Source organism: Schistocerca gregaria, chromosome 2 (assembly GCF_023897955.1).
Source record: "Schistocerca gregaria isolate iqSchGreg1 chromosome 2, iqSchGreg1.2, whole genome shotgun sequence".
NCBI classification, from domain to species: Eukaryota; Metazoa; Arthropoda; class Insecta; order Orthoptera; family Acrididae; genus Schistocerca; species Schistocerca gregaria.
The window spans coordinates 715549949-715574899 of record NC_064921.1 but is presented as its reverse complement, the minus strand read 5'-3'; the positions used below and the strand labels follow the sequence as shown (position 1 = coordinate 715574899).

Here is a 24951-nt window from a genome sequence, read left to right as displayed (position 1 = left end):
AACTACATCGGGAAACCGAAACAGACGACTCATAACGAAAAGATTGCGGGATGTACTGCAAAAGCAAACGTTGGAGAAGACGAACTCTGAAGCCGTCGGTGCTTTAACAAACATTCCGTGCAGCAACGATAATCTGGGAAGAGCGAAGGGTGGGTACCGCTCGACCACACAACAAAATTTTATATAATGTTCTACTTGTTCTAAATTTGCGTTTCCAGATCATCAGTAAGATACTGTGTGATTTACACCTGGCTTGCTTCTTCGAAAAGCGATATTAAGAAATACATCGACTGCAACGTCATTAGGGGTCGCGGGTCCGGGCGCCGGCGCGCCAGCGGCGGCCTGTCGGGGCTGCTGGTGCCTCCATGTAGAAGCTACCGCTGGGCCCGGGCTCCTTGCCGCTAACGAAGTGATTGCTTTTGGTGACATCATTTGCAATAGCGACTGCGCGAATTGACGGTAGCTCTTACGGAAAGCAAGAGTAGCTGATGCTACCGAGGACTCGGCCGCGTTCATTGCCGACGACTTCTTGGGCTCTTATTCATGGTGGCATTCAGACAGGCAAGGGTGCTGGCGATTGTTGGGTACGAATGCGAAATTCCTGCATTGTGCGTTTCCGCAAAGTGATTTTTACGCCAAAGTTGCGATCGTCCTCAAGTTGTGTCACATGTGGAGCTCACAGCGTAGCAGTTTCCGTGGTGTAGCGGTTATCACGTCTGCCAACACGCAGAACGTCACCGGTTCGATTCCGGGCGGAAACACATTTTTGTCGCACTCAACAAGACACTTGCTACAATCTCTACGGTGAACATTTAAATCAATTTCAAACGTCCAACCACCAGGCTGCAGATGGCTCAAATGATACATGAAACTCTTTCAGAAGCGGCTACTTGGTTTTTGTGCTTACCTGGAGGGCTGGAAATGCGCGGAACAGCCGCCGGCATGCCAGTAGTCGCCACACGTTTGCACGAAACGCAAGGGCTCGTCCGGGATTTGAACCCGGGACCTCCTGCACCCGAAGCAGGGATCATACCCCGAGACCAACGAGCCTTCTCGATGCACATGAGTAACGCCTCCGTTCTTGGTATCACCGTGCAGAGCTACTGCTCACACAGCGTTCTCCCTGGCTGTTGCGGTTTGATTGTTTAAACCGTTGTCTTTTACTATAGCAACTTCTAGAATCGGACGGAGCTCGTAGCCGATGCCCTTGCTTACGCAGGAAAAATCTGTTGGAACTACGGTTTTCCAGGTAGTACAACGGCAAAACCGTCGTTTCCGTGGTGTAGCGGTTATCACGTCTGCTTTACACGCAGAAGGTCCCCGGTTCGATCCCGGGCGAAAGCACGACTTTTTTTAAACCCGTTTTCGGATTCCATTCCCGAGATAACGTCACGTCTGCGTATGCAGGGATAATAAATGTCGTATGCTACACCGATATCGCGTTATTTTACTGTCAAATGCTCTTGCTCCCATAGTGCACCGGTATTCAGTAACTCAGAACGCTCGTAGCCCCATTCTGGCCGGCAAAATTTAGCATCCATTTCTTCAAGACTACTTCAAGTTCGCTTCATACTGGCTTTCCTGAGCTCTTTGCACTCGCCTTGTCACAACTCTCTTGAAGCGCGAACGTAACTAATAGTGAGAAACTCTTAACTACGCTCAGTCTTGTATCCCACTCTTTGGTTGACGTTGTCGCTAATCAGATGAAGGTAGACTGCTCCACGATTGAGCTTCGTCTCCAATCACGGTGCACACGTTCTGCAAAGACAACCTTTGTTTTCCGTAGCATGCAAGATTACTGTCGGCTCTTCTACAGAAATCGACCTATGTAATTTACTGGCATCAGATTCTTGCCATATCAAACGTCCCTTCATGACCGTAGGGCCACACACAGCGTGCTGCGGCACGCATCTCTTCTTCATTGCAGAGCTACAAACGTGGGTGAGCTACACCTACTCTTCAGCACGGTCAAAACGGTAGGGCTCGTCCGGGATTGGAACCCGGGACCTCCTGCACCCAAAGCAGGAATCATACCCCTAGACCAACGAGCCACCTGCTGCTAGCAGTGAAGGTAATCCCAAGCACTCCACCTCCGAAAAACACAAACTTTCATGTAAATCAGGAAGAAAAGCGCTTTCTGAAGGCAGCGCCCACCACTGATGGCAAGAATATTAAAGGCAATGAATGTAGAGTGAATAATTTCATCGCGCTCTGCAGATGAACAGACGGTGGTGTTTCACTTTCGTCATGTGGTTTCTCAGTGTCAAGGGAAGGCAAATGCACTAAACAAAAGAACACCGGGAATCCGAAACACCAACTCATAACGAAAAGATAGCGGAATATACTGCAAGCAAAACTTCCAAACACGACTCCTGAAGGCGTCGGTGCCTTAAGAATTATTCCGTGCAGCAATGATCATCTACGAAGAGCCAACTGTATGTGTCGCTCCACCACGCAACTTTTTTTGATATCGTTTTACCTAAATTTCCATTACCTGTTCTTTACAAGAATACCGTGTGGCTTTCAACTGGTCTGCTTCGTCCAGCAGCGATAGTAGTAAGTAAACCGACCACAGTATCATTAGAAGTAGGTCAGACACAAAAATCGGAGTTGCTCTGTAGCTCATGTTATTCTGCTTTCAAATGCAATTGTATGGCTGGGAGTAGTGGCGTACTCCTGTAATGCAGGCGTCCGGGAGGCCGTTGCTGTGGGAGACATCTGGGAACAACTACAGATACGGCCGTTTCATTAGCTCAGGAACGACCGCGATGCTCTTATCGAGCTCTGCAGATAGACCAGACTGCAGTGCGGAATTTTCGGCTAGTGGTGGCTCGGGGTTAAGAGAAGTCGGGAGCTGTGAGCAAAACTACATCGGGAAACCGAAACAGACGACTCATAACGAAAAGATTGCGGGATGTACTGCAAAAGCAAACGTTGGAGAAGACGAACTCTGAAGCCGTCGGTGCTTTAACAAACATTCCGTGCAGCAACGATAATCTGGGAAGAGCGAAGGGTGGGTACCGCTCGACCACACAACAAAATTTTATATAATGTTCTACTTGTTCTAAATTTGCGTTTCCAGATCATCAGTAAGATACTGTGTGATTTACACCTGGCTTGATTCTTCGAAAAGCGATATTAAGAAATACATCGACTGCAACGTCATTAGGGGTCGCGGGTCCGGGCGCCGGCGCGCCAGCGGCGGCCTGTCGGGGCTGCTGGTGCCTCCATGTAGAGCTACTGCTACAGCTGGGCCCGGGCTCCTTGCCGCTAACGAAGTGATTGCTTTTGGTGACATCATTTGCAATAGCGACTGCGCGAATTGACGGTAGCTCTTACGGAAAGCAAGAGTAGCTGATGCTACCGAGGACTCGGCCGCGTTCATTGCCGACGACTTCTTGGGCTCTTATTCATGGTGGCATTCAGACAGGCAAGGGTGCTGGCGATTGTTGGGTACGAATGCGAAATTCCTGCATTGTGCGTTTCCGCAAAGTGATTTTTACGCCAAAGTTGCGATCGTCCTCAAGTTGTGTCACATGTGGAGCTCACAGCGTAGCAGTTTCCGTGGTGTAGCGGTTATCACGTCTGCCAACACGCAGAACGTCACCGGTTCGATTCCGGGCGGAAACACATTTTTGTCGCACTCAACAAGACACTTGCTACAATCTCTACGGTGAACATTTAAATCAATTTCAAACGTCCAACCACCAGGCTGCAGATGGCTCAAATGATACATGAAACTCTTTCAGAAGCGGCTACTTGGTTTTTGTGCTTACCTGGAGGGCTGGAAATGCGCGGAACAGCCGCCGGCATGCCAGTAGTCGCCACACGTTTGCACGAAACGCAAGGGCTCGTCCGGGATTTGAACCCGGGACCTCCTGCACCCGAAGCAGGGATCATACCCCGAGACCAACGAGCCTTCTCGATGCACATGAGTAACGCCTCCGTTCTTGGTATCACCGTGCAGAGCTACTGCTCACACAGCGTTCTCCCTGGCTGTTGCGGTTTGATTGTTTAAACCGTTGTCTTTTACTATAGCAACTTCTAGAATCGGACGGAGCTCGTAGCCGATGCCCTTGCTTACGCAGGAAAAATCTGTTGGAACTACGGTTTTCCAGGTAGTACAACGGCAAAACCGTCGTTTCCGTGGTGTAGCGGTTATCACGTCTGCTTTACACGCAGAAGGTCCCCGGTTCGATCCCGGGCGAAAGCACGACTTTTTTTAAACCCGTTTTCGGATTCCATTCCCGAGATAACGTCACGTCTGCGTATGCAGGGATAATAAATGTCGTATGCTACACCGATATCGCGTTATTTTACTGTCAAATGCTCTTGCTCCCATAGTGCACCGGTATTCAGTAACTCAGAACGCTCGTAGCCCCATTCTGGCCGGCAAAATTTAGCATCCATTTCTTCAAGACTACTTCAAGTTCGCTTCATACTGGCTTTCCTGAGCTCTTTGCACTCGCCTTGTCACAACTCTCTTGAAGCGCGAACGTAACTAATAGTGAGAAACTCTTAACTACGCTCAGTCTTGTATCCCACTCTTTGGTTGACGTTGTCGCTAATCAGATGAAGGTAGACTGCTCCACGATTGAGCTTCGTCTCCAATCACGGTGCACACGTTCTGCAAAGACAACCTTTGTTTTCCGTAGCATGCAAGATTACTGTCGGCTCTTCTACAGAAATCGACCTATGTAATTTACTGGCATCAGATTCTTGCCATATCAAACGTCCCTTCATGACCGTAGGGCCACACACAGCGTGCTGCGGCACGCATCTCTTCTTCATTGCAGAGCTACAAACGTGGGTGAGCTACACCTACTCTTCAGCACGGTCAAAACGGTAGGGCTCGTCCGGGATTGGAACCCGGGACCTCCTGCACCCAAAGCAGGAATCATACCCCTAGACCAACGAGCCACCTGCTGCTAGCAGTGAAGGTAATCCCAAGCACTCCACCTCCGAGGAACACAAACTTTCATGTAAATCAGGAAGAAAAGCGCTTTCTGAAGGCAGCGCCCACCACTGATGGCAAGAATATTAAAGGCAATGAATGTAGAGTGAATAATTTCATCGCGCTCTGCAGATGAACAGACGGTGGTGTTTCACTTTCGTCATGTGGTTTCTCAGTGTCAAGGGAAGGCAAATGCACTAAACAAAAGAACACCGGGAATCCGAAACACCAACTCATAACGAAAAGATAGCGGAATATACTGCAAGCAAAACTTCCAAACACGACTCCTGAAGGCGTCGGTGCCTTAAGAATTATTCCGTGCAGCAATGATCATCTACGAAGAGCCAACTGTATGTGTCGCTCCACCACGCAACTTTTTTTGATATCGTTTTACCTAAATTTCCATTACCTGTTCTTTACAAGAATACCGTGTGGCTTTCAACTGGTCTGCTTCGTCCAGCAGCGATAGTAGTAAGTAAACCGACCACAGTATCATTAGAAGTAGGTCAGACACAAAAATCGGAGTTGCTCTGTAGCTCATGTTATTCTGCTTTCAAATGCAATTGTATGGCTGGGAGTAGTGGCGTACTCCTGTAATGCAGGCGTCCGGGAGGCCGTTGCTGTGGGAGACATCTGGGAACAACTACAGATACGGCCGTTTCATTAGCTCAGGAACGACCGCGATGCTCTTATCGAGCTCTGCAGATAGACCAGACTGCAGTGCGGAATTTTCGGCTAGTGGTGGCTCGGGGTTAAGAGAAGTCGGGAGCTGTGAGCAAAACTACATCGGGAAACCGAAACAGACGACTCATAACGAAAAGATTGCGGGATGTACTGCAAAAGCAAACGTTGGAGAAGACGAACTCTGAAGCCGTCGGTGCTTTAACAAACATTCCGTGCAGCAACGATAATCTGGGAAGAGCGAAGGGTGGGTACCGCTCGACCACACAACAAAATTTTATATAATGTTCTACTTGTTCTAAATTTGCGTTTCCAGATCATCAGTAAGATACTGTGTGATTTACACCTGGCTTGCTTCTTCGAAAAGCGATATTAAGAAATACATCGACTGCAACGTCATTAGGGGTCGCGGGTCCGGGCGCCGGCGCGCCAGCGGCGGCCTGTCGGGGCTGCTGGTGCCTCCATGTAGAGCTACCGCACGGCCCGGGCTCCTTGCCGCTAACGAAGTGATTGCTTTTGGTGACATCATTTGCAATAGCGACTGCGCGAATTGACGGTAGCTCTTACGGAAAGCAAGAGTAGCTGATGCTACCGAGGACTCGGCCGCGTTCATTGCCGACGACTTCTTGGGCTCTTATTCATGGTGGCATTCAGACAGGCAAGGGTGCTGGCGATTGTTGGGTACGAATGCGAAATTCCTGCATTGTGCGTTTCCGCAAAGTGATTTTTACGCCAAAGTTGCGATCGTCCTCAAGTTGTGTCACATGTGGAGCTCACAGCGTAGCAGTTTCCGTGGTGTAGCGGTTATCACGTCTGCCAACACGCAGAACGTCACCGGTTCGATTCCGGGCGGAAACACATTTTTGTCGCACTCAACAAGACACTTGCTACAATCTCTACGGTGAACATTTAAATCAATTTCAAACGTCCAACCACCAGGCTGCAGATGGCTCAAATGATACATGAAACTCTTTCAGAAGCGGCTACTTGGTTTTTGTGCTTACCTGGAGGGCTGGAAATGCGCGGAACAGCCGCCGGCATGCCAGTAGTCGCCACACGTTTGCACGAAACGCAAGGGCTCGTCCGGGATTTGAACCCGGGACCTCCTGCACCCGAAGCAGGGATCATACCCCGAGACCAACGAGCCTTCTCGATGCACATGAGTAACGCCTCCGTTCTTGGTATCACCGTGCAGAGCTACTGCTCACCCAGCGTTCTCCCTGGCTGTTGCGGTTTGATTGTTTAAACCGTTGTCTTTTACTATAGCAACTTCTAGAATCGGACGGAGCTCGTAGCCGATGCCCTTGCTTACGCAGGAAAAATCTGTTGGAACTACGGTTTTCCAGGTAGTACAACAGCAAAACCGTCGTTTCCGTGGTGTAGCGGTTATCACGTCTGCTTTACACGCAGAAGGTCCCCGGTTCGATCCCGGGCGAAAGCACGACTTTTTTTAAACCCGTTTTCGGATTCCATTCCCGAGATAACGTCACGTCTGCGTATGCAGGGATAATAAATGTCGTATGCTACACCGATATCGCGTTATTTTACTGTCAAATGCTCTTGCTCCCATAGTGCACCGGTATTCAGTAACTCAGAACGCTCGTAGCCCCATTCTGGCCGGCAAAATTTAGTATCCATTTCTTCAAGACTACTTCAAGTTCGCTTCATACTGGCTTTCCTGAGCTCTTTGCACTCGCCTTGTCACAACTCTCTTGAAGCGCGAACGTAACTAATAGTGAGAAACTCTTAACTACGCTCAGTCTTGTATCCCACTCTTTGGTTGACGTTGTCGCTAATCAGATGAAGGTAGACTGCTCCACGATTGAGCTTCGTCTCCAATCACGGTGCACACGTTCTGCAAAGACAACCTTTGTTTTCCGTAGCATGCAAGATTACTGTCGGCTCTTCTACAGAAATCGACCTATGTAATTTACTGGCATCAGATTCTTGCCATATCAAACGTCCCTTCATGACCGTAGGGCCACACACAGCGTGCTGCGGCACGCATCTCTTCTTCATTGCAGAGCTACAAACGTGGGTGAGCTACACCTACTCTTCAGCACGGTCTAAACGGTAGGGCTCGTCCGGGATTGGAACCCGGGACCTCCTGCACCCAAAGCAGGAATCATACCCCTAGACCAACGAGCCACCTGCTGCTAGCAGTGAAGGTAATCCCAAGCACTCCAGCTCCGAGGAACACAAACTTTCATGTAAATCAGGAAGAAAAGCGCTTTCTGAAGGCAGCGCCCACCACTGATGGCAAGAATATTAAAGGCAATGAATGTAGAGTGAATAATTTCATCGCGCTCTGCAGATGAACAGACGGTGGTGTTTCACTTTCGTCATGTGGTTTCTCAGTGTCAAGGGAAGGCAAATGCACTAAACAAAAGAACACCGGGAATCCGAAACACCAACTCATAACGAAAAGATAGCGGAATATACTGCAAGCAAAACTTCCAAACACGACTCCTGAAGGCGTCGGTGCCTTAAGAATTATTCCGTGCAGCAATGATCATCTACGAAGAGCCAACTGTATGTGTCGCTCCACCACGCAACTTTTTTTGATATCGTTTTACCTAAATTTCCATTACCTGTTCTTTACAAGAATACCGTGTGGCTTTCAACTGGTCTGCTTCGTCCAGCAGCGATAGTAGTAAGTAAACCGACCACAGTATCATTAGAAGTAGGTCAGACACAAAAATCGGAGTTGCTCTGTAGCTCATGTTATTCTGCTTTCAAATGCAATTGTATGGCTGGGAGTAGTGGCGTACTCCTGTAATGCAGGCGTCCGGGAGGCCGTTGCTGTGGGAGACATCTGGGAACAACTACAGATACGGCCGTTTCATTAGCTCAGGAACGACCGCGATGCTCTTATCGAGCTCTGCAGATAGACCAGACTGCAGTGCGGAATTTTCGGCTAGTGGTGGCTCGGGGTTAAGAGAAGTCGGGAGCTGTGAGCAAAACTACATCGGGAAACCGAAACAGACGACTCATAACGAAAAGATTGCGGAATGTACTGCAAAAGCAAACGTTGGAGAAGACGAACTCTGAAGCCGTCGGTGCTTTAACAAACATTCCGTGCAGCAACGATAATCTGGGAAGAGCGAAGGGTGGGTACCGCTCGACCACACAACAAAATTTTATATAATGTTCTACTTGTTCTAAATTTGCGTTTCCAGATCATCAGTAAGATACTGTGTGATTTACACCTGGCTTGCTTCTTCGAAAAGCGATATTAAGAAATACATCGACTGCAACGTCATTAGGGGTCGCGGGTCCGGGCGCCGGCGCGCCAGCGGCGGCCTGTCGGGGCTGCTGGTGCCTCCATGTAGAGCTACTGCTACCGCTGGGCCCGGGCTCCTTGCCGCTAACGAAGTGATTGCTTTTGGTGACATCATTTGCAATAGCGACTGCGCGAATTGACGGTAGCTCTTACGGAAAGCAAGAGTAGCTGATGCTACCGAGGACTCGGCCGCGTTCATTGCCGACGACTTCTTGGGCTCTTATTCATGGTGGCATTCAGACAGGCAAGGGTGCTGGCGATTGTTGGGTACGAATGCGAAATTCCTGCATTGTGCGTTTCCGCAAAGTGATTTTTACGCCAAAGTTGCGATCGTCCTCAAGTTGTGTCACATGTGGAGCTCACAGCGTAGCAGTTTCCGTGGTGTAGCGGTTATCACGTCTGCCAACACGCAGAACGTCACCGGTTCGATTCCGGGCGGAAACACATTTTTGTCGCACTCAACAAGACACTTGCTACAATCTCTACAATCTCTACCGCTGGGCCCGGGCTCCTTGCCGCTAACGAAGTGATTGCTTTTGGTGATATCATTTGCAATAGCGACTGCGCGAATTGACGGTAGCTCTTACGGAAAGCAAGAGTAGCTGATGCTACCGAGGACTCGGCCGCGTTCATTGCCGACGACTTCTTGGGCTCTTATTCATGGTGGCATTCAGACAGGCAAGGGTGCTGGCGATTGTTGGGTACGAATGCGAAATTCCTGCATTGTGCGTTTCCGCAAAGTGATTTTTACGCCAAAGTTGCGATCGTCCTCAAGTTGTGTCACATGTGGAGCTCACAGCGTAGCAGTTTCCGTGGTGTAGCGGTTATCACGTCTGCCAACACGCAGAACGTCACCGGTTCGATTCCGGGCGGAAACACATTTTTGTCGCACTCAACAAGACACTTGCTACAATCTCTACGGTGAACATTTAAATCAATTTCAAACGTCCAACCACCAGGCAGCAGATGGCTCAAATGATACATGAAACTCTTTCAGAAGCGGCTACTTGGTTTTTGTGCTTACCTGGAGGGCTGGAAATGCGCGGAACAGCCGCCGGCATGCCAGCAGTCGCCATACGTTTGCACGAAACGCAAGGGCTCGTCCGGGATTTGAACCCGGGACCTCCTGCACCCGAAGCAGGGATCATACCCCGAGACCAACGAGCCTTCTCGATGCACATGAGTAACGCCTCCGTTCTTGGTATCACCGTGCAGAGCTACTGCTCACCCAGCGTTCTCCCTGGCTGTTGCGGTTTGATTGTTTAAACCGTTGTCTTTTACTATAGCAACTTCTAGAATCGGACGGAGCTCGTAGCCGATGCCCTTGCTTACGCAGGAAAAATCTGTTGGAACTACGGTTTTCCAGGTAGTACAACAGCAAAACCGTCGTTTCCGTGGTGTAGCGGTTATCACGTCTGCTTTACACGCAGAAGGTCCCCGGTTCGATCCCGGGCGAAAGCACGACTTTTTTTAAACCCGTTTTCGGATTCCATTCCCGAGATAACGTCACGTCTGCGTATGCAGGGATAATAAATGTCGTATGCTACACCGATATCGCGTTATTTTACTGTCAAATGCTCTTGCTCCCATAGTGCACCGGTATTCAGTAACTCAGAACGCTCGTAGCCCCATTCTGGCCGGCAAAATTTAGTATCCATTTCTTCAAGACTACTTCAAGTTCGCTTCATACTGGCTTTCCTGAGCTCTTTGCACTCGCCTTGTCACAACTCTCTTGAAGCGCGAACGTAACTAATAGTGAGAAACTCTTAACTACGCTCAGTCTTGTATCCCACTCTTTGGTTGACGTTGTCGCTAATCAGATGAAGGTAGACTGCTCCACGATTGAGCTTCGTCTCCAATCACGGTGCACACGTTCTGCAAAGACAACCTTTGTTTTCCGTAGCATGCAAGATTACTGTCGGCTCTTCTACAGAAATCGACCTATGTAATTTACTGGCATCAGATTCTTGCCATATCAAACGTCCCTTCATGACCGTAGGGCCACACACAGCGTGCTGCGGCACGCATCTGTTCTTCATTGCAGAGCTACAAACGTGGGTGAGCTCCACCTACTCTTCAGCACGGTCAAAACGGTAGGGCTCGTCCGGGATTTGAACCCGGGACCTCCTGCACCCAAAGCAGGAATTATACCCCTAGACCAACGAGCCACCTGCTGCTAGCAGTGAAGGTAATCCCAAGCAGTCCACCTCCGAGGAACACAAACTTTCATGTAAATCAGGAAGAAAAGCGCTTTCTGAAGGCAGCGCCCACCACTGATGGCAAGAATATTAAAGGCAATGAATGTAGAGTGAATAATTTCATCGCGCTCTGCAGATGAACAGACGGTGGTGTTTCACTTTCGTCATGTGGTTTCTCAGTGTCAAGGGAAGGCAAATGCACTAAACAAAAGAACACCGGGAATCCGAAACACCAACTCATAACGAAAAGATAGCGGAATATACTGCAAGCAAAACTTCCAAACACGACTCCTGAAGGCGTCGGTGCCTTAAGAATTATTCCGTGCAGCAATGATCATCTACGAAGAGCCAACTGTATGTGTCGCTCCACCACGCAACTTTTTTTGATATCGTTTTACCTAAATTTCCATTACCTGTTCTTTACAAGAATACCGTGTGGCTTTCAACTGGTCTGCTTCGTCCAGCAGCGATAGTAGTAAGTAAACCGACCACAGTATCATTAGAAGTAGGTCAGACACAAAAATCGGAGTTGCTCTGTAGCTCATGTTATTCTGCTTTCAAATGCAATTGTATGGCTGGGAGTAGTGGCGTACTCCTGTAATGCAGGCGTCCGGGAGGCCGTTGCTGTGGGAGACATCTGGGAACAACTACAGATACGGCCGTTTCATTAGCTCAGGAACGACCGCGATGCTCTTATCGAGCTCTGCAGATAGACCAGACTGCAGTGCGGAATTTTCGGCTAGTGGTGGCTCGGGGTTAAGAGAAGTCGGGAGCTGTGAGCAAAACTACATCGGGAAACCGAAACAGACGACTCATAACGAAAAGATTGCGGAATGTACTGCAAAAGCAAACGTTGGAGAAGACGAACTCTGAAGCCGTCGGTGCTTTAACAAACATTCCGTGCAGCAACGATAATCTGGGAAGAGCGAAGGGTGGGTACCGCTCGACCACACAACAAAATTTTATATAATGTTCTACTTGTTCTAAATTTGCGTTTCCAGATCATCAGTAAGATACTGTGTGATTTACACCTGGCTTGCTTCTTCGAAAAGCGATATTAAGAAATACATCGACTGCAACGTCATTAGGGGTCGCGGGTCCGGGCGCCGGCGCGCCAGCGGCGGCCTGTCGGGGCTGCTGGTGCCTCCATGTAGAGCTACTGCTACCGCTGGGCCCGGGCTCCTTGCCGCTAACGAAGTGATTGCTTTTGGTGACATCATTTGCAATAGCGACTGCGCGAATTGACGGTAGCTCTTACGGAAAGCAAGAGTAGCTGATGCTACCGAGGACTCGGCCGCGTTCATTGCCGACGACTTCTTGGGCTCTTATTCATGGTGGCATTCAGACAGGCAAGGGTGCTGGCGATTGTTGGGTACGAATGCGAAATTCCTGCATTGTGCGTTTCCGCAAAGTGATTTTTACGCCAAAGTTGCGATCGTCCTCAAGTTGTGTCACATGTGGAGCTCACAGCGTAGCAGTTTCCGTGGTGTAGCGGTTATCACGTCTGCCAACACGCAGAACGTCACCGGTTCGATTCCGGGCGGAAACACATTTTTGTCGCACTCAACAAGACACTTGCTACAATCTCTACAATCTCTACCGCTGGGCCCGGGCTCCTTGCCGCTAACGAAGTGATTGCTTTTGGTGATATCATTTGCAATAGCGACTGCGCGAATTGACGGTAGCTCTTACGGAAAGCAAGAGTAGCTGATGCTACCGAGGACTCGGCCGCGTTCATTGCCGACGACTTCTTGGGCTCTTATTCATGGTGGCATTCAGACAGGCAAGGGTGCTGGCGATTGTTGGGTACGAATGCGAAATTCCTGCATTGTGCGTTTCCGCAAAGTGATTTTTACGCCAAAGTTGCGATCGTCCTCAAGTTGTGTCACATGTGGAGCTCACAGCGTAGCAGTTTCCGTGGTGTAGCGGTTATCACGTCTGCCAACACGCAGAACGTCACCGGTTCGATTCCGGGCGGAAACACATTTTTGTCGCACTCAACAAGACACTTGCTACAATCTCTACGGTGAACATTTAAATCAATTTCAAACGTCCAACCACCAGGCAGCAGATGGCTCAAATGATACATGAAACTCTTTCAGAAGCGGCTACTTGGTTTTTGTGCTTACCTGGAGGGCTGGAAATGCGCGGAACAGCCGCCGGCATGCCAGCAGTCGCCATACGTTTGCACGAAACGCAAGGGCTCGTCCGGGATTTGAACCCGGGACCTCCTGCACCCGAAGCAGGGATCATACCCCGAGACCAACGAGCCTTCTCGATGCACATGAGTAACGCCTCCGTTCTTGGTATCACCGTGCAGAGCTACTGCTCACCCAGCGTTCTCCCTGGCTGTTGCGGTTTGATTGTTTAAACCGTTGTCTTTTACTATAGCAACTTCTAGAATCGGACGGAGCTCGTAGCCGATGCCCTTGCTTACGCAGGAAAAATCTGTTGGAACTACGGTTTTCCAGGTAGTACAACAGCAAAACCGTCGTTTCCGTGGTGTAGCGGTTATCACGTCTGCTTTACACGCAGAAGGTCCCCGGTTCGATCCCGGGCGAAAGCACGACTTTTTTTAAACCCGTTTTCGGATTCCATTCCCGAGATAACGTCACGTCTGCGTATGCAGGGATAATAAATGTCGTATGCTACACCGATATCGCGTTATTTTACTGTCAAATGCTCTTGCTCCCATAGTGCACCGGTATTCAGTAACTCAGAACGCTCGTAGCCCCATTCTGGCCGGCAAAATTTAGTATCCATTTCTTCAAGACTACTTCAAGTTCGCTTCATACTGGCTTTCCTGAGCTCTTTGCACTCGCCTTGTCACAACTCTCTTGAAGCGCGAACGTAACTAATAGTGAGAAACTCTTAACTACGCTCAGTCTTGTATCCCACTCTTTGGTTGACGTTGTCGCTAATCAGATGAAGGTAGACTGCTCCACGATTGAGCTTCGTCTCCAATCACGGTGCACACGTTCTGCAAAGACAACCTTTGTTTTCCGTAGCATGCAAGATTACTGTCGGCTCTTCTACAGAAATCGACCTATGTAATTTACTGGCATCAGATTCTTGCCATATCAAACGTCCCTTCATGACCGTAGGGCCACACACAGCGTGCTGCGGCACGCATCTGTTCTTCATTGCAGAGCTACAAACGTGGGTGAGCTCCACCTACTCTTCAGCACGGTCAAAACGGTAGGGCTCGTCCGGGATTTGAACCCGGGACCTCCTGCACCCAAAGCAGGAATTATACCCCTAGACCAACGAGCCACCTGCTGCTAGCAGTGAAGGTAATCCCAAGCAGTCCACCTCCGAGGAACACAAACTTTCATGTAAATCAGGAAGAAAAGCGCTTTCTGAAGGCAGCGCCCACCACTGATGGCAAGAATATTAAAGGCAATGAATGTAGAGTGAATAATTTCATCGCGCTCTGCAGATGAACAGACGGTGGTGTTTCACTTTCGTCATGTGGTTTCTCAGTGTCAAGGGAAGGCAAATGCACTAAACAAAAGAACACCGGGAATCCGAAACACCAACTCATAACGAAAAGATAGCGGAATATACTGCAAGCAAAACTTCCAAACACGACTCCTGAAGGCGTCGGTGCCTTAAGAATTATTCCGTGCAGCAATGATCATCTACGAAGAGCCAACTGTATGTGTCGCTCCACCACGCAACTTTTTTTGATATCGTTTTACCTAAATTTCCATTACCTGTTCTTTACAAGAATACCGTGTGGCTTTCAACTGGTCTGCTTCGTCCAGCAGCGATAGTAGTAAGTAAACCGACCACAGTATCATTAGAAGTAGGTCAGACACAAAAATCGGAGTTGCTCTGTAGCACATGTTATTCTGCTTTCAAATGCAATTGTATGGCTGGGAGTAGTGGCGTACTCCTGTAATGCAGGCGTCCGGGAGGCCGTTGCTGTGGGAGACATCTGGGAACAACTACAGATACGGCCATTTCATTAGCTCAGGAACGACCGCGATGCTCTTATCGAGCTCTGCAGATAGACCAGACTGCAGTGCGGAATTTTCGGCTAGTGGTGGCTCGGGGTTAAGAGAAGTCGGGAGCTGTGAGCAAAACTACATCGGGAAACCGAAACAGACGACTCATAACGAAAAGATTGCGGAATGTACTGCAAAAGCAAACGTTGGAGAAGACGAACTCTGAAGCCGTCGGTGCTTTAACAAACATTCCGTGCAGCAACGATAATCTGGGAAGAGCGAACGGTGGGTACCGCTCGACCACACAACAAAATTTTATATAATGTTCTACTTGTTCTAAATTTGCGTTTCCAGATCATCAGTAAAATACTGTGTGATTTACACCTGGCTTGCTTCTTCGAAAAGCGATATTAAGAAATACATCGACTGCAACGTCATTAGGGGTCGCGGGTCCGGGCGCCGGCGCGCCAGCGGCGGCCTGTCGGGGCTGCTGGTGCCTCCATGTAGAGCTACTGCTACCGCTGGGCCCGGGCTCCTTGCCGCTAACGAAGTGATTGCTTTTGGTGACATCATTTGCAATAGCGACTGCGCGAATTGACGGTAGCTCGTACGGAAAGCAAGAGTAGCTGATGCTACCGAGGACTCGGCCGCGTTCATTGCCGACGACTTCTTGGGCTCTTATTCATGGTGGCATTCAGACAGGCAAGGGTGCTGTCGATTGTTAGGTACGAATGCGAAATTCCTGCATTGTGCGTTTCCGCAAAGTGATTTTTACGCCAAAGTTGCGATCGTCCTCAAGTTGTGTCACATGTGGAGCTCACAGCGTAGCAGTTTCCGTGGTGTAGCGGTTATCACGTCTGCCAACACGCAGAACGTCACCGGTTCGATTCCGGGCGGAAACACATTTTTGTCGCACTTGCTACAATCTCTACGGTGAACATTTAAATCAATTTCAAACGTCCAACCACCAGGCTGCAGATGGCTCAAATGATACATGAAACTCTTTCAGAAGCGGCTACTTGGTTTTTGTGCTTATCTGGAGGGCTGGAAATGCGCGGAACAGCCGCCGGCATGCCAGTAGTCGCCACACGTTTGCACGAAACGCAAGGGCTCGTCCGGGATTTGAACCCGGGACCTCCTGCACCCGAAGCAGGGATCATTCCCCGAGACCAACGAGCCTTCTCGATGCACATGAGTAACGCCTCCGTTCTTGGTGTCACCGTGCAGAGCTACTGCTCACCCAGCGTTCTCCCTGGCTGTTGCGGTTTGATTGTTTTTATCGTTGTCTTTTACTATAGCAACTTCTAGAATCGGACGGAGCTCGTAGCCGATGCCCTTGCTTACGCAGGAAAAATCTGTTGGAACTACGGTTTTCCAGGTAGTACAACGGCAAAACCGTCGTTTCCGTGGTGTAGCGGTTATCACGTCTGCTTTACACGCTGAAAGTCCCCGGTTCGATCCCGGGCGGAAACACGACTTTTTTTAAACCCGTTTTCGGATTCCATTTCCGAGATAACGTCACGTCTGCGTATGCAGGGATAATAAATGTCGTATGCTACACCGATATCGCGTTATTTTACTGTCAAATGCTCTTACTCCCATAGTGCACCGGTATTCAGTAACTCAGAACGCTCGTAGCTCCATTCTGGCCTGCAAAATTTAGTATCCATTTCATCAAGACTACTTCAAGATCGCTTCATACTGGCTTTCCTGAGCTCTTTGCACTCGCCTTGTCACAACTCTGTTGAAGTGTGAACGTAACTAATAGTGAGAAACTCTTAACTACGCTCAGTCTTGTATCCCACGCTTTGGTTGACGTTGTCGCTAATCAGATGAAGGTAGACTGCTCCACGATTGAGCTTCGTCTCCAATCACGGTGCACACGTTCTGTAAAGACAACCTTTGTTTTCCGTAGCATGCAAGATTACTGTCGGCTCTTCTACAGAAATCGACCTATGTAATTTACTGGTATCAGATTCTTGCCATATCAAACGTCCCTTCATGACCGTAGGGCCACACACAGCGTGCTGCGGCACGCATCTCTTCTTCATTGCAGAGCTACAAACGTGGGTGAGCTACACCTACTCTTCAGCACGGTCAAAACGGTAGGGCTCGTCCGGGATTTGAACCCGGGACCTCCTGCACCCAAAGCAGGAATCATACCCCTAGACCAACGAGCCACCTGCTGCTAGCAGTGAAGGTAATCCCAAGCAGTCCACCTCCGAGGAACACAAACTTTCATGTAAATCAGGAAGAAAAGCGCTTTCTGAAGGCAGCGCCCACCACTGATGGCAAGAATATTAAAGGCAATGAATGTAGAGTGAATAATTTCATCGCGCTCTGCAGATGAACAGACGGTGGTGTTTCACTTTCGTCATGTGGTTTCTCAGTGTCAAGGGAAGGCAAATGCACTAAACAAAAGAACACCGGGAATCCGAAACACCAACTCATAACGAAAAGATAGCGGAATATACTGCAAGCAAAACTTCCAAACACGACTCCTGAAGGCGTCGGTGCCTTAAGAATTATTCCGTGCAGCAATGATCATCTACGAAGAGCCAACTGTATGTGTCGCTCCACCACGCAACTTTTTTTGATATCGTTTTACCTAAATTTCCATTACCTGTTCTTTACAAGAATACCGTGTGGCTTTCAACTGGTCTGCTTCGTCCAGCAGCGATAGTAGTAAGTAAACCGACCACAGTATCATTAGAAGTAGGTCAGACACAAAAATCGGAGTTGCTCTGTAGCTCATGTTATTCTGCTTTCAAATGCAATTGTATGGCTGGGAGTAGTGGCGTACTCCTGTAATGCAGGCGTCCGGGAGGCCGTTGCTGTGGGAGACATCTGGGAACAACTACAGATACGGCCGTTTCATTAGCTCAGAAACGACCGCGATGCTCTTATCGAGCTCTGCAGATAGACCAGACTGCAGTGCGGAATTTTCGGCTAGTGGTGGCTCGGGGTTAAGAGAAGTCGGGAGCTGTGAGCAAAACTACATCGGGAAACCGAAACAGACGACTCATAACGAAAAGATTGCGGAATGTACTGCAAAAGCAAACGTTGGAGAAGACGAACTCTGAAGCCGTCGGTGCTTTAACAAACATTCCGTGCAGCAACGATAATCTGGGAAGAGCGAAGGGTGGGTACCGCTCGACCACACAACAAAATTTTATATAATGTTCTACTTGTTCTAAATTTGCGTTTCCAGATCATCAGTAAGATACTGTGTGATTTACACCTGGCTTGCTTCTTCGAAAAGCGATATTAAGAAATACATCGACTGCAACGTCATTAGGGGTCGCGGGTCCGGGCGCCGGCGCGCCAGCGGCGGCCTGTCGGGGCTGCTGGTGCCTCCATGTAGAGCTACCGCTACCGCTGGGCCCGGGCTCCTTGCCGCTAACGAAGTGATTGCTTTTGGTGACATCATTTGCAATAGCGACTGCGCGAATTGACGGTAGCTCTTACGGAAAGCAAGAGTAGCTGATGCTACCGAGGACTCGGCCGCGTTCATTGCCGACGACTTCTTGGGCTCTTATTCATGGTGGCATTCAGACAGGCAAGGGTGCTGGCGATTGTTGGGTACGAATGCGAAATTCCTGCATTGTGCGTTTCCGCAAAGTGATTTTTACGCCAAAGTTGCGATCGTCCTCAAGTTGTGTCACATGTGGAGCTCACAGCGTAGCAGTTTCCGTGGTGTAGCGGTTATCACGTCTGCCAACACGCAGAACGTCACCGGTTCGATTCCGGGCGGAAACACATTTTTGTCGCACTCAACAAGACACTTGCTACAATCTCTACAATCTCTACCGCTGGGCCCGGGCTCCTTGCCGCTAACGAAGTGATTGCTTTTGGTGATATCATTTGCAATAGCGACTGCGCGAATTGACGGTAGCTCTTACGGAAAGCAAGAGTAGCTGATGCTACCGAGGACTCGGCCGCGTTCATTGCCGACGACTTCTTGGGCTCTTATTCATGGTGGCATTCAGACAGGCAAGGGTGCTGGCGATTGTTGGGTACGAATGCGAAATTCCTGCATTGTGCGTTTCCGCAAAGTGATTTTTACGCCAAAGTTGCGATCGTCCTCAAGTTGTGTCACATGTGGAGCTCACAGCGTAGCAGTTTCCGTGGTGTAGCGGTTATCACGTCTGCCAACACGCAGAACGTCACCGGTTCGATTCCGGGCGGAAACACATTTTTGTCGCACTCAACAAGACACTTGCTACAATCTCTACGGTGAACATTTAAATCAATTTCAAACGTCCAACCACCAGGCAGCAGATGGCTCAAATGATACATGAAACTCTTTCAGAAGCGGCTACTTGGTTTTTGTGCTTACCTGGAGGGCTGGAAATGCGCGGAACAGCCGCCGGCATGCCAGCAGTCGCCATACGTTTGCACGAAACGCAAGGGCTCGTCCGGGATTTGAACCCGGGACCTCCTGCACCCGAAGCAGGGATCATACCCCGAGACCAACGAGCCTTCTCGATGCACATGAGTAACGCCTCCGTTCTTGGTATCACCGTGCAGAGCTACTGCTCACCCAGCGTTCTCCCTGGCTGTTGCGGTTTGATTGTTTAAACCGTTGTCTTTTACTATAGCAACTTCTAGAATCGGACGGAGCTCGTAGCCGATGCCCTTGCTTACGCAGGAAAAATCTGTTGGAACTACGGTTTTCCAGGTAGTACAACAGCAAAACCGTCGTTTCCGTGGTGTAGCGGTTATCACGTCTGCTTTACACGCAGAAGGTCCCCGGTTCGATCCCGGGCGAAAGCACGACTTTTTTTAAACCCGTTTTCGGATTCCATTCCCGAGATAACGTCACGTCTGCGTATGCAGGGATAATAAATGTCGTATGCTACACCGATATCGCGTTATTTTACTGTCAAATGCTCTTGCTCCCATAGTGCACCGGTATTCAGTAACTCAGAACGCTCGTAGCCCCATTCTGGCCGGCAAAATTTAGTATCCATTTCTTCAAGACTACTTCAAGTTCGCTTCATACTGGCTTTCCTGAGCTCTTTGCACTCGCCTTGTCACAACTCTCTTGAAGCGCGAACGTAACTAATAGTGAGAAACTCTTAACTACGCTCAGTCTTGTATCCCACTCTTTGGTTGACGTTGTCGCTAATCAGATGAAGGTAGACTGCTCCACGATTGAGCTTCGTCTCCAATCACGGTGCACACGTTCTGCAAAGACAACCTTTGTTTTCCGTAGCATGCAAGATTACTGTCGGCTCTTCTACAGAAATCGACCTATGTAATTTACTGGCATCAGATTCTTGCCATATCAAACGTCCCTTCATGACCGTAGGGCCACACACAGCGTGCTGCGGCACGCATCTGTTCTTCATTGCAGAGCTACAAACGTGGGTGAGCTCCACCTACTCTTCAACACGGTCAAAACGGTAGGGCTCGTCCGGGATTTGAACCCGGGACCTCCTGCACCCAAAGCAGGAATTATACCCCTAGACCAACGAGCCACCTGCTGCTAGCAGTGAAGGTAATCCCAAGCAGTCCACCTCCGAGGAACACAAACTTTCATGTAAATCAGGAAGAAAAGCGCTTTCTGAAGGCAGCGCCCACCACTGATGGCAAGAATATTAAAGGCAATGAATGTAGAGTGAATAATTTCATCGCGCTCTGCAGATGAACAGACGGTGGTGTTTCACTTTCGTCATGTGGTTTCTCAGTGTCAAGGGAAGGCAAATGCACTAAACAAAAGAACACCGGGAATCCGAAACACCAACTCATAACGAAAAGATAGCGGAATATACTGCAAGCAAAACTTCCAAACACGACTCCTGAAGGCGTCGGTGCCTTAAGAATTATTCCGTGCAGCAATGATCATCTACGAAGAGCCAACTGTATGTGTCGCTCCACCACGCAACTTTTTTTGATATCGTTTTACCTAAATTTCCATTACCTGTTCTTTACAAGAATACCGTGTGGCTTTCAACTGGTCTGCTTCGTCCAGCAGCGATAGTAGTAAGTAAACCGACCACAGTATCATTAGAAGTAGGTCAGACACAAAAATCGGAGTTGCTCTGTAGCACATGTTATTCTGCTTTCAAATGCAATTGTATGGCTGGGAGTAGTGGCGTACTCCTGTAATGCAGGCGTCCGGGAGGCCGTTGCTGTGGGAGACATCTGGGAACAACTACAGATACGGCCATTTCATTAGCTCAGGAACGACCGCGATGCTCTTATCGAGCTCTGCAGATAGACCAGACTGCAGTGCGGAATTTTCGGCTAGTGGTGGCTCGGGGTTAAGAGAAGTCGGGAGCTGTGAGCAAAACTACATCGGGAAACCGAAACAGACGACTCATAACGAAAAGATTGCGGAATGTACTGCAAAAGCAAACGTTGGAGAAGACGAACTCTGAAGCCGTCGGTGCTTTAACAAACATTCCGTGCAGCAACGATAATCTGGGAAGAGCGAACGGTGGGTACCGCTCGACCACACAACAAAATTTTATATAATGTTCTACTTGTTCTAAATTTGCGTTTCCAGATCATCAGTAAAATACTGTGTGATTTACACCTGGCTTGCTTCTTCGAAAAGCGATATTAAGAAATACATCGACTGCAACGTCATTAGGGGTCGCGGGTCCGGGCGCCGGCGCGCCAGCGGCGGCCTGTCGGGGCTGCTGGTGCCTCCATGTAGAGCTACTGCTACCGCTGGGCCCGGGCTCCTTGCCGCTAACGAAGTGATTGCTTTTGGTGACATCATTTGCAATAGCGACTGCGCGAATTGACGGTAGCTCGTACGGAAAGCAAGAGTAGCTGATGCTACCGAGGACTCGGCCGCGTTCATTGCCGACGACTTCTTGGGCTCTTATTCATGGTGGCATTCAGACAGGCAAGGGTGCTGTCGATTGTTAGGTACGAATGCGAAATTCCTGCATTGTGCGTTTCCGCAAAGTGATTTTTACGCCAAAGTTGCGATCGTCCTCAAGTTGTGTCACATGTGGAGCTCACAGCGTAGCAGTTTCCGTGGTGTAGCGGTTATCACGTCTGCCAACACGCAGAACGTCACCGGTTCGATTCCGGGCGGAAACACATTTTTGTCGCACTTGCTACAATCTCTACGGTGAACATTTAAATCAATTTCAAACGTCCAACCACCAGGCTGCAGATGGCTCAAATGATACATGAAACTCTTTCAGAAGCGGCTACTTGGTTTTTGTGCTTATCTGGAGGGCTGGAAATGCGCGGAACAGCCGCCGGCATGCCAGTAGTCGCCACACGTTTGCACGAAACGCAAGGGCTCGTCCGGGATTTGAACCCGGGACCTCCTGCACCCGAAGCAGGGATCATTCCCCGAGACCAACGAGCCTTCTCGATGCACATGAGTAACGCCTCCGTTCTTGGTGTCACCGTGCAGAGCTACTGCTCACCCAGCGTTCTCCCTGGCTGTTGCGGTTTGATTGTTTTTATCGTTGTCTTTTACTATAGCAACTTCTAGAATCGGACGGAGCTCGTAGCCGATGCCCTTGCTTACGCAGGAAAAATCTGTTGGAACTACGGTTTTCCAGGTAGTACAACGGCAAAACCGTCGTTTCCGTGGTGTAGCGGTTATCACGTCTGCTTTACACGCTGAAAGTCCCCGGTTCGATCCCGGGCGGAAACACGACTTTTTTTAAACCCGTTTTCGGATTCCATTTCCGAGATAACGTCACGTCTGCGTATGCAGGGATAATAAATGTCGTATGCTACACCGATATCGCGTTATTTTACTGTCAAATGCTCTTACTCCCATAGTGCACCGGTATTCAGTAACTCAGAACGCTCGTAGCTCCATTCTGGCCTGCAAAATTTAGTATCCATTTCATCAAGACTACTTCAAGATCGCTTCATACTGGCTTTCCTGAGCTCTTTGCACTCGCCTTGTCACAACTCTGTTGAAGTGTGAACGTAACTAATAGTGAGAAACTCTTAACTACGCTCAGTCTTGTATCCCACGCTTTGGTTGACGTTGTCGCTAATCAGATGAAGGTAGACTGCTCCACGATTGAGCTTCGTCTCCAATCACGGTGCACACGTTCTGTAAAGACAACCTTTGTTTTCCGTAGCATGCAAGATTACTGTCGGCTCTTCTACAGAAATCGACCTATGTAATTTACTGGTATCAGATTCTTGCCATATCAAACGTCCCTTCATGACCGTAGGGCCACACACAGCGTGCTGCGGCACGCATCTCTTCTTCATTGCAGAGCTACAAACGTGGGTGAGCTACACCTACTCTTCAGCACGGTCAAAACGGTAGGGCTCGTCCGGGATTTGAACCCGGGACCTCCTGCACCCAAAGCAGGAATCATACCCCTAGACCAACGAGCCACCTGCTGCTAGCAGTGAAGGTAATCCCAAGCAGTCCACCTCCGAAAAACACAAACTTTCATGTAAATCAGGAAGAAAAGCGCTTTCTGAAGGCAGCGCCCACCACTGATGGCAAGAATATTAAAGGCAATGAATGTAGAGTGAATAATTTCATCGCGCTCTGCAGATGAACAGACGGTGGTGTTTCACTTTCGTCATGTGGTTTCTCAGTGTCAAGGGAAGGCAAATGCACTAAACAAAAGAACACCGGGAATCCGAAACACCAACTCATAACGAAAAGATAGCGGAATATACTGCAAGCAAAACTTCCAAACACGACTCCTGAAGGCGTCGGTGCCTTAAGAATTATTCCGTGCAGCAATGATCATCTACGAAGAGCCAACTGTATGTGTCGCTCCACCACGCAACTTTTTTTGATATCGTTTTACCTAAATTTCCATTACCTGTTCTTTACAAGAATACCGTGTGGCTTTCAACTGGTCTGCTTCGTCCAGCAGCGATAGTAGTAAGTAAACCGACCACAGTATCATTAGAAGTAGGTCAGACACAAAAATCGGAGTTGCTCTGTAGCTCATGTTATTCTGCTTTCAAATGCAATTGTATGGCTGGGAGTAGTGGCGTACTCCTGTAATGCAGGCGTCCGGGAGGCCGTTGCTGTGGGAGACATCTGGGAACAACTACAGATACGGCCGTTTCATTAGCTCAGGAACGACCGCGATGCTCTTATCGAGCTCTGCAGATAGACCAGACTGCAGTGCGGAATTTTCGGCTAGTGGTGGCTCGGGGTTAAGAGAAGTCGGGAGCTGTGAGCAAAACTACATCGGGAAACCGAAACAGACGACTCATAACGAAAAGATTGCGGAATGTACTGCAAAAGCAAACGTTGGAGAAGACGAACTCTGAAGCCGTCGCTGCTTTAACAATCATTCCGTGCAGCAACGATAATCTGGGAAGAGCGAAGGGTGGGTACCGCTCGACCACACAACAAAATTTTATATAATGTTCTACTTGTTCTAAATTTGCGTTTCCAGATCATCAGTAAAATACTGTGTGATTTACACCTGGCTTGCTTCTTCGAAAAGCGATATTAAGAAATACATCGACTGCAACGTCATTAGGGGTCGCGGGTCCGGGCGCCGGCGCGCCAGCGGCGGCCTGTCGGGGCTGCTGGTGCCTCCATGTAGAAGCTACCGCTGGGCCCGGGCTCCTTGCCGCTAACGAAGTGATTGCTTTTGGTGACATCATTTGCAATAGCGACTGCGCGAATTGACGGTAGCTCGTACGGAAAGCAAGAGTAGCTGATGCTACCGAGGACTCGGCCGCGTTCATTGCCGACGACTTCTTGGGCTCTTATTCATGGTGGCATTCAGACAGGCAAGGGTGCTGGCGATTGTTAGGTACGAATGCGAAATTCCTGCATTGTGCGTTTCCGCAAAGTGATTTTTACGCCAAAGTTGCGATCGTCCTCAAGTTGTGTCACATGTGGAGCTCACAGCGTAGCAGTTTCCGTGGTGTAGCGGTTATCACGTCTGCCAACACGCAGAA

The 24951-nt window shown here is 49.2% G+C and overlaps 22 non-coding genes across 22 annotated transcripts; 8 read left to right on the top strand and 14 right to left on the bottom strand.

Annotated features, from left to right (window-relative positions):
- Positions 1–978: 978 nt before the first annotated feature.
- On the bottom strand, positions 979–1050 carry Trnap-cgg (transfer RNA proline (anticodon CGG)). The gene has a single exon. It is a non-coding gene; the product is annotated as a tRNA-Pro (tRNA).
- Positions 1051–1271: 221 nt separating this feature from the next.
- Trnav-uac (transfer RNA valine (anticodon UAC)) lies at positions 1272–1344 on the top strand. The gene has a single exon. It is a non-coding gene; the product is annotated as a tRNA-Val (tRNA).
- Positions 1345–1979: 635 nt separating this feature from the next.
- On the bottom strand, positions 1980–2051 carry Trnap-ugg (transfer RNA proline (anticodon UGG)). The gene has a single exon. It is a non-coding gene; the product is annotated as a tRNA-Pro (tRNA).
- Positions 2052–3847: 1796 nt separating this feature from the next.
- Trnap-cgg (transfer RNA proline (anticodon CGG)) lies at positions 3848–3919 on the bottom strand. Its single transcript has one exon. It is a non-coding gene; the product is annotated as a tRNA-Pro (tRNA).
- A 221-nt stretch (positions 3920–4140) lies between these two features.
- Trnav-uac (transfer RNA valine (anticodon UAC)) lies at positions 4141–4213 on the top strand. Its single transcript has one exon. It is a non-coding gene; the product is annotated as a tRNA-Val (tRNA).
- Positions 4214–4848: 635 nt separating this feature from the next.
- On the bottom strand, positions 4849–4920 carry Trnap-ugg (transfer RNA proline (anticodon UGG)). Its single transcript has one exon. It is a non-coding gene; the product is annotated as a tRNA-Pro (tRNA).
- Positions 4921–6710: 1790 nt separating this feature from the next.
- Positions 6711–6782, bottom strand: Trnap-cgg (transfer RNA proline (anticodon CGG)). The gene has a single exon. It is a non-coding gene; the product is annotated as a tRNA-Pro (tRNA).
- A 221-nt stretch (positions 6783–7003) lies between these two features.
- Trnav-uac (transfer RNA valine (anticodon UAC)) lies at positions 7004–7076 on the top strand. The gene has a single exon. It is a non-coding gene; the product is annotated as a tRNA-Val (tRNA).
- A 635-nt stretch (positions 7077–7711) lies between these two features.
- Positions 7712–7783, bottom strand: Trnap-ugg (transfer RNA proline (anticodon UGG)). Its single transcript has one exon. It is a non-coding gene; the product is annotated as a tRNA-Pro (tRNA).
- A 2230-nt stretch (positions 7784–10013) lies between these two features.
- Positions 10014–10085, bottom strand: Trnap-cgg (transfer RNA proline (anticodon CGG)). The gene has a single exon. It is a non-coding gene; the product is annotated as a tRNA-Pro (tRNA).
- Positions 10086–10306: 221 nt separating this feature from the next.
- Positions 10307–10379, top strand: Trnav-uac (transfer RNA valine (anticodon UAC)). The gene has a single exon. It is a non-coding gene; the product is annotated as a tRNA-Val (tRNA).
- A 635-nt stretch (positions 10380–11014) lies between these two features.
- Trnap-ugg (transfer RNA proline (anticodon UGG)) lies at positions 11015–11086 on the bottom strand. The gene has a single exon. It is a non-coding gene; the product is annotated as a tRNA-Pro (tRNA).
- A 2230-nt stretch (positions 11087–13316) lies between these two features.
- Positions 13317–13388, bottom strand: Trnap-cgg (transfer RNA proline (anticodon CGG)). The gene has a single exon. It is a non-coding gene; the product is annotated as a tRNA-Pro (tRNA).
- Positions 13389–13609: 221 nt separating this feature from the next.
- On the top strand, positions 13610–13682 carry Trnav-uac (transfer RNA valine (anticodon UAC)). Its single transcript has one exon. It is a non-coding gene; the product is annotated as a tRNA-Val (tRNA).
- Positions 13683–14317: 635 nt separating this feature from the next.
- Trnap-ugg (transfer RNA proline (anticodon UGG)) lies at positions 14318–14389 on the bottom strand. Its single transcript has one exon. It is a non-coding gene; the product is annotated as a tRNA-Pro (tRNA).
- A 2077-nt stretch (positions 14390–16466) lies between these two features.
- Trnav-uac (transfer RNA valine (anticodon UAC)) lies at positions 16467–16539 on the top strand. Its single transcript has one exon. It is a non-coding gene; the product is annotated as a tRNA-Val (tRNA).
- Positions 16540–17174: 635 nt separating this feature from the next.
- Positions 17175–17246, bottom strand: Trnap-ugg (transfer RNA proline (anticodon UGG)). The gene has a single exon. It is a non-coding gene; the product is annotated as a tRNA-Pro (tRNA).
- Positions 17247–19476: 2230 nt separating this feature from the next.
- Positions 19477–19548, bottom strand: Trnap-cgg (transfer RNA proline (anticodon CGG)). Its single transcript has one exon. It is a non-coding gene; the product is annotated as a tRNA-Pro (tRNA).
- A 221-nt stretch (positions 19549–19769) lies between these two features.
- Positions 19770–19842, top strand: Trnav-uac (transfer RNA valine (anticodon UAC)). Its single transcript has one exon. It is a non-coding gene; the product is annotated as a tRNA-Val (tRNA).
- A 635-nt stretch (positions 19843–20477) lies between these two features.
- Positions 20478–20549, bottom strand: Trnap-ugg (transfer RNA proline (anticodon UGG)). The gene has a single exon. It is a non-coding gene; the product is annotated as a tRNA-Pro (tRNA).
- Positions 20550–22626: 2077 nt separating this feature from the next.
- On the top strand, positions 22627–22699 carry Trnav-uac (transfer RNA valine (anticodon UAC)). The gene has a single exon. It is a non-coding gene; the product is annotated as a tRNA-Val (tRNA).
- A 635-nt stretch (positions 22700–23334) lies between these two features.
- On the bottom strand, positions 23335–23406 carry Trnap-ugg (transfer RNA proline (anticodon UGG)). The gene has a single exon. It is a non-coding gene; the product is annotated as a tRNA-Pro (tRNA).
- Positions 23407–24951: the final 1545 nt, after the last annotated feature.